General features: G+C 39.8%; 1 protein-coding gene across 1 annotated transcript in view; it reads right to left on the minus strand.

Moving 5' to 3' along the window:
- LOC143292811 (uncharacterized) overlaps positions 1-15,755 on the minus strand; it is a 100,776-nt gene extending 85,021 nt beyond the window's left edge. The window contains exons 1-2 of the mRNA XM_076603404.1: positions 15,687-15,755; positions 5,515-5,589 (exon numbers count right to left, since the gene is read on the minus strand). The gene's annotated coding sequence lies outside the window, so the exon portion shown is untranslated. The remainder of the gene's footprint in view (positions 1-5,514; positions 5,590-15,686) is intronic.
- Positions 15,756-16,545: the final 790 nt, after the last annotated feature.

Below are 16,545 nucleotides of genomic sequence, written 5' to 3' on the forward strand. Positions count from 1 at the left end.
TCCTTCTTCTTCACATTTTATATATGACAGTAACAGTCCAGTAGGCCAGACGACATAAGCATATCCCAGAGAATGATGACACGTAACAGACATCCTGATATGCGTGGGAGAATGCGCCCGCGCGCGCGCGCGCGTGTATGTGTCTGCATGCATGTGTGTGTGCGTGTGTGTGTGTGCATATTTGTAACGTCATATCCTGAATGGCCCAACCGAAGTTAAAGGATGAAAACGTCTTGATTCTTGCAACAATGACCGTGTACTGCTCCACATCAGTCGGCATATGCACTTGCATGCATGGATGCATAACATGTACGTATGCGTGTTGTCGTATGTGCGAGTATATGTGTGTGTGTGTGTGTGTGTGTGTGTGTGTGTGAATGCGCGCGAGCGCTCACAATCGCGTATGCCTGCTGAAACAGACCAACTGACAGATAGATCTAGACTGATAGACAGACAGACAGACTGGCAGACACAAAGTCAGCCAGCCAAAATGCCAGACACCGGAACTAACAGACACAGACAGAAAAAAAAACAATAAGAAAATAAATGACGGAAACGCGTAGGAGTGTCCCGGACCAAAAAACAACATAAACACTCCAAAAGACATCAGATCCGCAGCACATGATATAAAAGCTGTGCATAACCAAAACAAAAAACCGGGTAAGCAAACACACACACACACACACACACACACACACACACGAGCAGCTCTACAACAGCTAAGAGACAACGGTCCTAGCTGAAACAACAAACCATATTGCCACGTTCCTGGCAACCCATCCACCCCCTTCCTCCCACCCTCACACCCTCCATCCCCACCACCCCATTCATTCTCTGTTCCTGTCCTCAGCCCCTGTACCTCCCTCTGCTACTAGCCCTGACGGACAGATAATTTGCGACGACAAGAAGGAAGAGGGGGAAAACAAAACAAAAAGAAACTCAAGTATGTCTGCACGCAGAGTACAACGGAGTACAACGGCAAATCCCTGCAAGATATTCACTGGAGCTCTTCTGCAAGTAGGATTCCCGTTCGTTACCCAGTCAACACTCACCTTAACCCACCTCTCTCTCTCTCTCTCTCTCTCTCTCTCTCTCCTTATTCTCCATCCCTGCCCCTCCTCTCTCTCTCTCTCTCTCTGTGAAACTGGATACATTTCATGTCTGCCTCTCTCTAAAACTTGTTTTCCAGGGTTCAATTGTTCTGTGAAGTTTTAATAAATCATTACTGTTCACGGCAGGGATCTATGAAAAGAAGTATTTCTCAGCTGTTGATTAAAAATAAAACACCTCCCCCGTTCACGTCTCTCATTCCCCTCCCTATACCCATTCTCTCTCTCTGTGTGTGCTCGAAGACACTTATCTGCGTCCTGTTTCTCTCCGTCTCCTTCCCCACCCACCCCCTCCGAACCGGTGCTCTTGTGGGACTGTTAGAACTGTGTTGTTATTGCAAACAGCGTTTGCTAATGATAAGAGACGCGGAAATGCAACCGTTTAACAACTGTTCATGAAATGTGAAATATTCCCCTCCTTTTTTTTTCTTTTCCTTCTTCTTCTTTGTGTGTGTGTGTGTGTGTGTGTGTGTGTGTGTGTGTGACTTGTCTGTTTTGGTGAGGGCAGTAAAAAAGCCACCTTGTGCCCATTCCTTTATTTCCTTGAAAATATCCTTCATCCCTCCTATTCCTTCCTTTGTCTTGTCTGGGTTTTTCTGTCCTTGTTTTGTTCTTTAAACTGGGAAAGAAAATACTGAGTATAATACAAAAAGATATTTTCAAAAACCTTGGAGAAATGCAAAGTGCAACATCAATGTATGTCATGGCTAAGTCAATGATGTCACAGTACTTCATTATCTCTCTCTCTCTCTCTCTCTCTCCCCCTCTCTCTCTCTCTTTCCCCCTGCCCCCTCACACCCCCTCGCCCCTTCCACTGCCCATCCATAGCAAAACAAGAACAGAAAATTAAAACTGCAAAACAAAATACACACAGGCAGAAAACGTTCATGGAGGAAAATACTGGTATGACATTCATGTGTGCTGTATACATGTTTATACGTTGCTAATCTCTCTCTCTTTCTCATACACACATGCGTGCATGCAAACACGCACACAAACACAGAGAGCCACTATAACATAATTTATCTCAATTTTCAGTCACTCTCTCTTTCCCTTCCCCGCCACCACCATTCTCTCTCTCTCTTTATTCCATCTCTTTCTCATTCTCTCTCACTTGCCAACAAAGATACACACTTTATCTCACTCCATCTTAAGTCTCTCTCTCTCCATTCCCGGTCACTCCCCCACACCCCCACCCCACCCACATTCCAACACCTTTATTCTGTCCCGTGTATGCCCCTTATCTTCTTTATCAATTCACTTCCACCTACACATTGGCAACATCCCTGTAAAAGAAAAACATGACACACATCACAGAACACGACGCAGACAGGAATGCATCACAAAACAGAATGCAAGCTGATAATTTGTGTAGGAGAGAGTGAGGGGAGGAACGGTGACTTTGATAGATCTACCATATTCAGTAACTCCTTTTTAATGCCTTGACTTTTGATCCAAAATATACGATAGTAACACACACTGAGCTTTGTAAAAGATCAAGAGGACCAAACTGGGTCACAATAACATATAAAAGGCCACAATGGCCAGTGACATGCAACAAAACATAAAAGACCACATGACACAATAGCCAGTGACAAGCAACAAAACGTAAAAGGCCACATGACACAATAGCCAGTGACATGCAACAAAACATAAACGGCCACATGACACAATGGCCAGTGACATGCAACAAAGCTGAATGTCAAGGTCTCCTGAATTATGCCAAAATGACCTGTGACCAGATTGTCTTGACACTGACTCCTAATTGGGTCATTTTACCTAATACAAGTTACCCAAGGCAGGTAACTATGACCTTTAACCTCAAAATGTGTCACCATTAGTTAATAACTTCAATGGGATCCTATCAGGGTGCCTTGACGGTGCTGACCTCTGTTAACCTTGTTCTTGTTTGCTGAACCAATCTGAATAACCATTACCTTTGACCTCAGTGTAGCCATTGTAGGTCATAGAACTGGGTTCTTAAGACGGTGAGATCTACCAATCAATCAAATCAAATCAAATCAATCACAATGCCAGCATAGATCAAACAATCTGATACAAAATATCTTCTCTCTTCCAAGTCTTCAAATGCATACTAATGTCTGCACAGGAAGAAAGAAAGAAAGAAACAACAGAAGGGCTTCACACACAGCTGTAAATAAAATGAAGCCAAGAAACAGAACACAGGCACTGAGTGGGATGTGCTGTAAAACTAAAGTACACAGATAACGTATTCTACAAATGGCCGGAGGTTTGATGCATGCAATCTCTTGAGCACCAGAATGAATTCAGAGACAGAAGACATCCTTTCCTCACTCTCTCTCTCTCTCTCTATCATAAACATTTCATGTGAATTCTCCAGATCACACGATCCTGCAGTAACATCATTTTATGCCACATTATCTTCAACATAAAAGAAATGAACATGACACTGCTTAAGACGCATTTTACAAGTGCCTCTGATGTGAAGAACCACTGATATAATATAAACTGCATATGTTACCAGAAAATATTTTCCTCTCAGTGATGCTGAAAACAGGCTGCACTCAAGTCATACACAAACCAAACGACCTGTGTTCTGCACAATCTAATATTCATACACAAATTCTGCAGCCAAGAAATCCATGCTGACATGATTTTTCCTATTTCTGTTCACTGTAACCATCCATATTGACAACTTCCTTTTCCCTCACATTACCCATCTTATAGTAAAACAAAACAAAAAACCCAACGGTACTGTGAAGTGTTATACTGCTGGCAAACAACTGTTTAATGTCACTTTTTAAAACGTGCATTGTTGATGATGCCGGTCTAACAACAAACCATGGACACTGGACAGGTCTGTGAATATTCTCACTGATTCTACAAGATGCATATGAGATGCTAATGGATGCTGATCATTCTTGGAAAAAAAAAAAAAAGAGAGAGAGAAAAAAAAAAGAAACACCAACACAAAATGTAGCTGTTAAACAAATAAAAGTGAAACAAAGCAATGAGCAGTGGCATGGAACACCACCACAGAGAGAGAACGGCCCCCCCAAAGTAAACCAACCACACTTCCCTTCTGTAGGGGAAGTACTCCACAACACTAGAAAAACAATAAAGCACTCAACCATTCAGGCAGCCGTAAATAATATATCCGCTCCTGTGGAGGTACCAGAGGGTGGACCAAACTTAGGAACCTCCAAGTTGGAAATGAGCAGTGTTTACTTTACAGCTCCTTGTTTCAAAGGAAGAGGCACCCCACAGATCTGAAAGAAGGCCTCCAAGGTGTAAAGTCCGAGCAGACCCTCCAGGTGGTCCGTTAAAAGGCCAGGGGCGGACAAACCAAATAGTAGTCTCCAACAAGTTAACACATTAACACACACACATACAACCCTCCTTCACCCTCCTTCCCTCCATCCCTGTGCCACAGCACCCTCTTCTCCAGTTTCTTCCCTCACCCCCCCTAACCTCATCATCAGTCACCTTGCCCTGCAAAAAAGGATGATAGGTCAAAGAAGAGGCCATTTTCAGTTTCCCATCTTGTTGATCCTTTATTTGTCAGCTTCCCTGCCTTTCACCATCTGCAAGCCTATCCTTACCCCAGTCTAAACGAATGTTCATGCGTGTTTGTGTGTGCTAGTGTGTGTGCTAGTGTGCTAGTGTGTGTGTGTGTGTGTGTGTGTGTGTGTGTGTGTGTGTGTGTGTGTGTGTGAGTATGTCTGAGAATGTGTGAATGTGTGTCTGCCTGCACGCTTGCATGAGTGAATAAGAAAGGGAGACACACATGACTTTCACGCACAAAAAATACACCCATACCACACACATGAGCACACACACACACACACACACACACACACACACACACACACACACACACACAAAAGATGTTTTCGTCTGTTGAGTTGGCAGGCTTTTTTTTGTTTGGTTGGCTGAGGTTTTTGTCAGGTTTTGTTTTGGTCTTGGTTTCTTGTTTTTGATTTTTGAAAAGCACAGCAGGCTAGTTCTGCAGGCCATTTCATCTCTTAAATGGTGCAGGTAAACAGACATTGTTCATCTAACATTTAAACATAAATATTACATTATAAAGAACCCATATTTCACTCTTCAACTGACTGGAAGTGGAACGTTTATTTTTAGAAAGAGAGAGAGAAATGGAGGGAGAGGAGAGTGATTAAAAAATAGACTGGAATTTCCAAAGAGAGAGAGACACACACAGAGAGAAAGAATGAGAGTGAGAGACAGACTGGCAGACAAAGAGGAAGAAAACAAAAAGATGAAGGGAGACAGAAAATGACAAAACAGATGGAGAGATAAGCAGGCCCAGACACAGACAAAAACAGCAGGCGCAAGCAGGCACAAATGAAATGCAACTCTCAGCGTAAAACATGAGCAAACCACAAACAACACGTATGCTACTCACCTTTCCCAGGAACTCTCTCCTGTCTTACACACAGTCAGTTCAGCGAACTGTCAACGTGACCTGAGCTGCCTCCACCTGCAAACAAGTACACAATAACTACATATATCAATCAACAAACAAAGATCGTCAAGCATTCTAATGTAAAAAGAAAAGCTACCTCTGTGAGCATTGCATAGACATTTTAGAACAGAAAAATGTTACCACCTGACATATGCTATTAATTTTTTCCTCCCAAGATTATCACAGGTTTACAAGTCTTCACTTCAATTTCCTTGTTTTCAGTTTCAGTCTATTATGTGATGAGGATTTCATTACGAAGTCAGACACCCTGCATGTCCTCATTGCTAACATGACAAGCACTGTGAAAACATGTTATAACGTACATCAGGATATGGATTTTTTTTTTTTAAGACCTAAGTCTCATTTGTCTTTGTTATACAATGAAAATGTTATAATAAAGTCAGAACTCCTATGTGTTCACTGTTGTCTGCTTCTATTTCCAGCACAGTGAAAAAATCAAAACAGGTACACTGCATATTTCTTTTTCATTTGTTAGTGGCCCAGACCTGGCAATGAAAATTTTGTTTACTTTTGATGTCTGTGTTCAAATACATGTGGATAAATGAGGTCACAGCATTTGGATCCAGATCCTCAAAGAAATAAACTGTTCATGATCTGGAAGACTTACACACTATTATTGGTATGACTGTGAAGATTTTTTCCCCACTAAGGTTAATCCAAATATGCTATTGGCAGACAAATTATTTCCTGAGAAAATGACAATGTTATAGTTTACCATGGATACAGAGATTATGTGTACACTTAGTCACACACACACACACACACACACACACACACACACACACACACACACACACACACACACATACATACACACACACACAACTGAACACTGGGTTATTATACAGACTCACAATGTTTACACAATGGAGTAAAAAATTGCATTTTGTGATTTACAAAAAAAGTTGCTTACAAATTCAAATAACACTTCAGCTAATCAGTGGAAATGCCTCCTTTTCTGATTTTATGTAATGTTAGTGGTATGTATCATTGTATGTGTTCAAGTGCTTGTATCGGCTAATTTCTCCAGGATGGTCACTCTGTCTTTATCAATTCATTTATGGATAAAATTTGGGAACTGCTGACCCACACAGTTCCAACACAAGCATAAATGCCAAGACCCATTCCTGATCTTGTGACCTTGATCATGGTCAATATCAAAACCAAACCAAATCCAAACTGTTCATTCAATTTGCAAACAGACTCATACAAACTGCATGCAAGCACGTGTACACACAGCGTAAGCTCTACACACAAGACACAAACTGGCAGACCACACACATAATGGCTTTTACTATCATAACTTTTTCCCCAGTTCGTGAGAGAACTGGCGAAACAAAACTGAGTTTTAAATACATTGATGCTGATGGAAAAATAACACCACTGAGGTCTTGTAACAGATAAAACAGGTATGCAATGATGCAGCTCCATCTGATTCCCATTTTATAGCCTGCAATAAATACAGATGCCTGCCACCAAAATATCACTTATTGCAAGAGCTTTGAACTTCTATCTTTCAGCTTTTCTGAAATAAGTAGCTGCACCTGACATACAAACATGCATATGAAAGCACACATCCACACAAGCAGCCAAGCAGGCAGGTGGACACGAAGGCAGGTGCACGCATGCACGCGCGCGCACACAAACACACACACACGCGCACACGCGCGCGCGCGCACACACACACACACACACACACACACACACACACACAACCTGCAGACAGAGAGAGGCAGACAGAAATGGAATGACTGGCAACAATGGACAGACTACCAACAACAAACACAAAGAGAAACCAACAAAGAGCAACTGACAGAGACAAACACTGAAACAAGCGAAACAAACAAAACACTCACAAGCTGAATGTGTTTTGTTTGAACAGATGAAAAATAAGGACCATCCAATGCAAAACATCCAAAAGCCTGGGAAATATCGAGAAATGATGATGAAAGGCTGGTGGCGTATGGAAGTACCCATATTTATTTCACTATATGTCACATTCACAGTGTGCAAGAAAAACCAACACAGAAACAAACTCATAAATCAAGATAGCAATAAGTATGATAAGAGTCCCAATAGAAAAATAAGTTTTAGCTGCAAAGAAGGCAGTTGCCAAGTTGTCTGATGAAAAAAAATTCCCTAAAATAGTCAACAAAATAGCCTTTAAAACCCAAAAAACATTACTTCTCAGTGTGTGTGTGTGTGTGTGTGTGTGTGTGTGTGTGTGTGTGTGTGTTTTCTGTGTGTGAGTGTGGGTGTGTTTGTATGTGTTGTGTGTGTGTGTGTGTGTGTGTGTGTGTGTGTGTGTGTGTGTGTTAGAATGTGTGTGTCAAGAAAGAGACATGGATAGAGAGACAGTATGGAAAAGAGTGCATCCTTGCAAACATACACCAATGTGTGTGTCAAGAAAGAGACAGGGACAGGGAGAGACAGTATGAAAAAGAGTGCATCCTTGCAAGCATATACATATAACTAAGTAAATGGTGTGTGTGTGTGTGTGTGTGTGTGTGTGTGTGTGTGTGTGTGTGTGTGTGTGTGTGTGTGTGTGTGTTTGTGCATGAGAACTGCACGTGCGTGTTACATGCTCAACTTTTTGCCACCTTCTCTCCTCAAAACATAAGCTGCTCATATCTGTAAAGCATGAATATCTTTACCCATTTCCCAAGCCAAGCTTAAATTGCACTCTTCAAAACGCAGTATGAAACCAGATGATAACTGACATGATTTCATGGTCTGGGTGCTCAAAAACATCTGCTGCCAGTAACCTTAAACGGTTTACTGAAGCATAAATTTACCTGTTGCTTTCTGAGAGTATGATATTATGACGTTCAACCATGGAGCTCAAGCATTGTGTTTAAGTTTTTAAAGGCTTAGAAAAGGAGAGGTAAGAATAACAGATGAATGTAAGACATCAGAATATCAGTCATTCAAAGGATCCACAGTTGGCAGTTTGAGTGATCTTTGAATACTATGTTAACAATTACCTGACAAAAATAGAAAGCTTCTGACAACGGAACTGATTTTTTCTCTGCATTTTTTTAATGTATTAAAAATTTCCACTCTGAAAGTTAAATTTTCAAAATAACTGAGCATAATGCGCACACATACCGGCACACTCACACTCACATACCACTACAGTCAAACTTTTTTCTTTTTCTTTTTTCAGAAATTTCAAATTAAACTGAGGTCTGTGTGTCAATAAAATCAATGATTCAGCTAACAACATAAAGAAATTATTCCTCGCATCCATTCTGCTATGAAATCGACCCTGAATGAAAGTAAACACACTAATGTAATCTCAAAACAACACAAAAATATAACAAAACAAAACAGACACACAGAAAAAAAAAAGCTTGAACGCAACTGGAAAAACATATGAAGACCACAGACAAAACTAAAAAGATGATGTGGAATGTGCAAAGAAAAACATAGTGACAGAAAATTTAACGATGGGGAACGGAAGCCCAGCTTTTTTCTCTCTTTTTTTCTTTCTTTTTTTCTGAAAGAAAGGAAAAAAATATGGAATGAGTAACTATGAAAACAGTTCTTGAAACAAAAATAAGATGTGGAACCGGAAGCAAAAGCAACAGTGCCAGGAAAAAAACAAAACAACGAAGAATAACCAAAGGTTAATTCTTTACTTCTGCTCCCCAAGACGAACCTTTACTCTTTCTTTATCTCTTGATCTTTTTGTGGCCTATTTTCCAAAATGAAGAATGACTTACATGCTGGCTTTTTTTTTGTATTTCTATACTCTCTGTGTGTGTGTGTGTGTGTGTGTGTGTGTGTGTGTGTGTGTGTGTGTGTGTGTGTTCTCACATGGGTGTTTGTGTGCACCTGTGTAAGTGTATATATGTGTGTGTACACATGTGCATGTGTGTGTGTGTGTGTGTGTGTGTGTGTGTGCATGTCTACTGATGTCTGTGCATGTATGAGAGAGGAGAGAGACAGTGCCCCTCATTCAGTCCATGAATGCTCACCCTAGCACACGCAATCATGGACCTATGAAGGCACAACGCATTCATCTGAAGTGATGTCTGCATGTGCTGGTGTTGACAAAACAAGAGCCTGCATGCTGCCCTGGGTTTGCCTCATCCCAAGAACCTTTCAGCCTGAATCTATTAGCCTACCCAGGGGAAGAATGTCGGCGCCAATGTTATCTCTGACTGCACAGGCAGCAACTGCATGCAATGGCCTTACACCTGGCTGATAGGCCTGTAGGTCACCAGGTAAAAACCACATAGCTGCACACACTTCACAGCCACCATTACGGAACTCTTGCATCTGAAACCACTCACAGCTAAGGTTCTCTCACTCACAGCTAAGGTTCTCTCACTTCTGTTCACCATAATTGTTTACAAATGTTTTCTCGGTTTCCCCCTTGTCTTTCCTCCTGTCTTTCTTTTTTTTTTTTTTTTTTTTCTTGATAAGCCTGAGGGGAGGGTGGTTTTTCAAATTTGGAATTTTTTTTATACACATGACAAACCTTCATCTAGTTTATCTCTGCAGACTTTTGAGGATGTGCACTGGTTGGGCCATTTTGAAACAAGCAGTCTTCCACCTGATATGTGTTGAGATTAAACCTCAAGAACACTGAGCATCAGAATTCTTTAACAGCAAAAAACCACCTCCCTTCAACAGCATGAAGATGGTCTCACTGATAGCACTCGGTGACAAAAAAACAAAAAAAAAAACTGGTCACAACATCCAAGAAACATCCAAGACCCTCCTGACCAAAACAAAACCAAAAAAACATTGTTCCCGGGAGAAAAACCAAAGCAGCTCTGGAAATCATTTACAGATCACACATCCATCCACAAAATGAGAGGTAAGGCATGACCTGTCTGCCAAATTTAACCATGCAGTATGCAGTACTGACACAACATGACAAAAGACACAAGCTTTCTTCAGGGGGTGGGATGACAACCAAATTCAGGAAAACCTGATGAAAAATCTTGTATGAAAGGAAACCAAAATCTCTCCACAGCTAAAACCACAGGTTCTGCAGGTAAGAGAGTTTCTGTGTTTTTTCTTTCTTTTAAAGTTTTATACCTTTTTTTTCTATCATTAACTGCATTTGTTTACCTACCACTGAAAACTCTCTCTCTCCCTCTGTTTTCTCTCATTTCTAAGAAATTATTAATTACCCAGCCACAAGAAGTCTGTCTTTCATGAGGTTCGAAAACAGCTGAGCCAAAAGACAGAGAAATCCTAATCATCAGTTTTGTATTTTTGGAAGTCTCTCTCCCTCTACACCCATTCCTTCCTTCCCTCTGTGTGTGTCTGTGTGTGTGTGTGTGTGTGTGTTGGGACCAAGATCAAGATGAGGCCAGGCCAGATGAGGATGAGGAAGTGGTGGTACAGAGATTGGTGGAGGGGATAAAGGGAGAACAGAAGTGGAAGCAGATCTGGACAGAAAACAAAGCTTAAATATTAATGATTTCAGGAATCAACATGTCTGTTACCCAAGGACAAAAATATTCTAGGTCCATGTTAAATACAGGGAAGGCAGGTAAGTGGGTGGGATGTGGGTTCTATCTGCAAAAAAGAAAGGAAGAAAAAAAGAAAGAAAGAAGGGGAAAAAAAGAAGAAAGAAAAAATGGAAGGAAGAATGAACCAAACAGAAGAAGAAAAACAAAACAAACAAAAAAAAAAAAGAAAGGAAAAGTCAGAGTGGACAAACATCTTCTGCTAAGATCAATCAACAGACTGGAAACCTATACTTCTTTCCATAATCTGCCTTGACCTTGGCAAGACTTTCTCTATGACCTGTCAGACCCAACCTGACTCGTGCCAAGGCTATAAGCAGACAGCAACTGATGCACACCTTGCCAGACAACCAGTAGTCAAAGGGGCACTACTCAGATCCTTCCAAAAAGACCAGTTTCAGACCCACAATCGATCTGTTGATCACTCTGACTGATTAATTATACACTGTAAGTTTTCAATGTCACTTTCTAATTCTATCCACAGCTGCATATTTCTGGATTTTTTTTTTTTTTTTTTTTTTTTTAAACAACAAAACACTCTTATCAAATGCTCATTTCACACTATCAAATAAAATACACATTCAATGTTCATGCATGTCAAACATTGACAAATTCTGTCTTTTAAAGATCAGTGCCATAATGCTCGTGTGGGATAACCTAATAGTAATACTAATAGCTGGGGTTGGATGAGACAATGGATGGGTGGGTTGTTTGTCAGTTGGTCGCCTGACTGGTTTGTCTACTGGCTAATTTTGTTAGGCTGTGAGATGCCTGGATGGCAAGGTCTGAATGTGTGTGTGCGCACGCATGCGTGCACACGTACTAACATGTGTGCATGTTCATGTGCACATGGACGCAATGCATTCATGCACATGACCTACTTTGCTATTAATACTGAATTAAACTGCTACTCCATTTCTTCCTTCCAAATATGTTTTGTCCTTTTAATCAGACTTTAAATGTTCAAATCTTTTCATAGATAGAAGGCTCTGCTTTCATGCAGTTTTAAGTTACTTTCCAAACAACAAAAGTGTACATTGAAACTTGCTATATTTGAAACAGCCCATTTATAATTTGTTAGACATATGCACTGTTGTAAAAATTGGCAATTATGAACAGCTATTGTGTCATTTGTATAAAGCTCTTCAGGTGCACACTGAAACTTGCTATATTTGAAACAGCCCATTTATAATTTGTTAGACATATGCACTGTTGTAAAAATTGGCAATTATGAACAGCTATTGTGTCATCTGTATAAAGCTCTTCAGGTGCACACTGAAACTTGCTATATTTGAAACAGCCCATTTATAATTTGTTAGACATATGCACTGTTGTAAAAATTGGCAATTATGAACAGCTATTGTGTCATTTGTATAAAGCTCTTCAGGTGCACACCCCAAGACAAAATATGATCAAGTTGTTCTACCAGATCAGATTAAAACAAGCAGATATCTATGCTTGATACAAGACACAAAAAGGTAAACTGTTCAGGAGTACCAAACATGAAATTTTTAACAATAAAAAAATTAATCAAAGCAAGTTGAAAGAATTACTTTAGGCAAGGGGGAGATATTCATTGTTAAGGCAGCACAGCTGCACTGCCACATGAGTGCATTAATGATGTTATTTAAATGGGATCATTAAATTGTTAAATGTATCGCCAACACAAAAAAGTCAATAAAAGATGCATACCCTCTACAATACAATGTGTACACCACTGCATCAAAAAACTGCCACCAATATTTCTTTTTTTCCTTTTCATTTCATGAAGTTTATGGCTCTGAACAGAAACCTCCACATATCTAAACTCCACATATAACTGTAAGAGATCTCTCTGCATCTGTGCACAGACAAAATGAAAATCTGTCTATAAGTAAAATAATGCCAAAACACAGGTATAATGATACCACTATTTTCAAGTAAGAAAAACAAGCTAAAAAAAACTAATGAAACAAGTAAGAAAAACAAACTAAAAAACTCATGAAAGATTACGAAAAACTGAGAAGACTGTCACCGTTTCAATGTTTTCCTTGCTTTCACATAAATTCATTTTACATATTTTAACCTATTAACAGTTTCCACAGTGTGTGCAGAAATGCTGTTTGCCTTCTTCAATATAAAAAATAAACAACAAACACAATGGACAAAAGCAGGTCATCGTCTCATGATCCACCTTCAGAATTTTCCTGCATCGAAATAAACATTGCATGTCACATGTCCATCGCTTTAGTGGGCTCAGCCAACAAGGAAAAAAAAACGTATGATGAAAAACGGGGGAATCCCTCTTTCAACTTCCTTATAAATGTGTGGCTGACAATCCGCACAGGATTAAATATATATATATATATATCATTATTATATGAAATAAAATTATACATTCATTCTCACAACTTTAACCACAGTGTTATTGATTAATTAACAATCTCAATATACTTTATTTCATGACACCCTATGAATTTCTTCCTGGGCAAAGTATGGTTTGTATTTTTCTTTTCTTTTTAAGATTAAAACCCCCCACCATTTTCCCCCTTTAACTAGTGTGCAACTCTGCTTCAATAGCAAGTCAGTTTTTTTTGTTTTTTTTCCTGTGAACTGAGACTAGTGCTACTGTAAATTAAATTATGCATTGTATAAAAGATGGGTTTTTTGTGCAATATACATGCAGAATGTTATGCATTTTTATGCAGAATTTTCTCAGGAAAATGTGTTTTCATTACTGTAATTGGTTTGCATCAATGGGCCTTGGTTTATCAACTCATCCAAACAGCTGTACCCAGACAGGTCACTATTTAAGCCATGGTAAAGGTCTCCTCCGATGAATGTGTGGAACAACCCAACAAACAGTTTATTTCTGTTACCTGGGACCACCTACTTCCTGCTCCAAGCCAGGCATTCCATCCACAACACCACCCTCCCCTTTGAAGAAAATGGGTGATAAATCATAAAGTCACTGACAACAACAATATTATATATATGAATATCAAGTTATACACAATGCATGCAAACACACATTTAATACATTGGCAAATATCATAATGTACAGTACACACACACACACACACACACACACACACACACACACATATATATATATATATAGTATATATATATACATATATATACAAATCAATGTCTATCACTAAAACACACACACACACACACACACACACACACACACACACCACACACACACACGTATCAATCTATGTCTATTCCTGAAGTACATGATGCATGTGCATTCAAAGTTCCCCATACCCTGCCAAGCAATTGCAACCCCACCCACAAAGTGTGCGCATGCGCGCACAAACACACACAAACAGACAAACTATAAAGACATAGAATGATAGATCACACACACACACACACACACACACACACACACACTGGGCAATAATACTTCTTTGCCAAAAAAAAAAATTAAAAAAATAAAAAGAAGGAAAGAAAAAAAACTGAGTGAATGTTGATCTGGGTGGATACAGCTGAAAACAAAAGTCTCTGGGGAACTGACCTTTATAAAGTTCTGTTATACAGTTCTACCATAGTACTTGGACTGATCCCTTGTCATGAAAAGAAGTCCTAAAATGACAGAAAAGTAAAATATCACGTTCTTAACTTGCAAAAATTGCTAGTTAGAATATGGTAAAAAAAATGTGTGATCTTGTTGTAGATGGACAGTCTGGCAACTGTGTGTACTGCTGGAGGAAGGGCTAATCATGACTGTAATTATCATGTCAAGATTAACAATCACATGTGTTGTCTTTCAAAAGCTACTGTATTGGTTCAAAACAAGACTTGCTGCCCTCTATGATCTGAGCTGAGACTGTATGGGTAAGAAATGGACACTGGATGCAAGTCACTTGAACTCTAAACATGCCGATGTGACTTGAAGATGCGCATGTTTAAAAGTGGAAGAACTGACACGTTGTGACTCAGCAAAACCAATATTATATAATAGATCTATAGCCTTGGCCGTTCTCAGTGCTACTGAACTATACTATCACTGTAACAGGATCACCGATGGAAACCCACTGAGCAATTCCTTTCACCTTTTAACCGAGTCAGTGAATGACACTTTTCCCAGAAGATGACGACTACAAAAAAACGATAGAACATTGACAAAAATGCATGACAAGGACAGGATTACTGTGCTGGCTATACCTGCATACATTCAAACTTACAACAATCAGGTCTGCTAATCTGATGTGTCTTGCAAGAAAATCATTTTACACGATCAGCAAACACGGTGACACGGGAAAATTGGAACACGAACTGCAGATCTGGATTTAGCTTTCTGTCATTCTGTGATGAAACAATTTAATTCAACCCCATAACAAATACAGCTGAATGAGGATGCAGAAATAGTGAAAAGCAATTCTGTCAGTGTCAAGTGGCGATCAGACAAAAAACATTGTGAAGACGGATTGATCCGGCCTTCACACGGACAATCGCGATCAGACGATCACAGCACTTTTTCGGTGTCGTCTGCTGACTTCTAAATTTATGGATTCACAAACTGAATCTCCACACCCATGCAGCATACATACCAGATTCCTATGAACTGGAGTACAACACATCCAAACATTTCTGTCAGATGATACATACCTCAAACAAATGCGGAAATCATCCCTGTATCTTCTGTCGTCGGCCATGTAAATAAGGCGCCATGTTGCGGTACCCCGGATGAGAAAGCTAATATTTGACGTCACGGAAACATGCCAGAATGGTTTGTTCGCCCAGCGGAGAAAATGGGAAGAACTGTGTGAAACGCCACAAAATATTAGTGTGCTGATTTTTTTTCCTGATAAATTTTTAGCCCATCTTATTTTTGACAGTTTGTGAGTGTGCGTATGCACACGCGACTCTGTATGTGTATTTGGATGGGCAGGGGGGAGGGTATGTTTTTAATGCTCATGTGTGTGTGTATACATACGAAATCTGTGTGTGTTTGTGCGTGTACACGTGTGGGCACTTTTGTGTTGGGTACATTACTGCATTATGCAAGCACTTCACGAACAAAACCACCACCACCACCACCAAAAGAAAAAACAACAACAAATAAAACATGAAGTGATGCAAGGGATGTGACTGCTTGAAGTTCGGATCTTGAACCCTTGTCTTTAAACTTTTCCCCAAACCAAACAGAAACCAAGAAGATAAAGTGCACATTTTTGTCATGATAACCATTTTCCCCTCCATTTCTTTTTCTGTGGTTGTCAGGTTCATGTCAGGATCCTCGGAGCCAGATAAGGACTTTCTTCTCTTTCTGTTTTCTATGTCCAATATCATTATCAACTTCCAGATGATTCTTCTTTTGAGTTGTACACACTGGGTGTGTCTGTATTTCCACAAGTGACTCTGACAAAAAGAAAAAGAAAAAAAAGTGACATTAATTACTGGATCAGTACCATGTTTATTTGATCTTCTGCACATGTATACATATGAAAGGCGTGCAAGCACAAGA

The sequence above is a fragment of the Babylonia areolata genome, chromosome 18 (genome assembly GCF_041734735.1).
Source record: "Babylonia areolata isolate BAREFJ2019XMU chromosome 18, ASM4173473v1, whole genome shotgun sequence".
Lineage (NCBI taxonomy): Eukaryota > Metazoa > Mollusca > Gastropoda > Neogastropoda > Buccinidae > Babylonia > Babylonia areolata.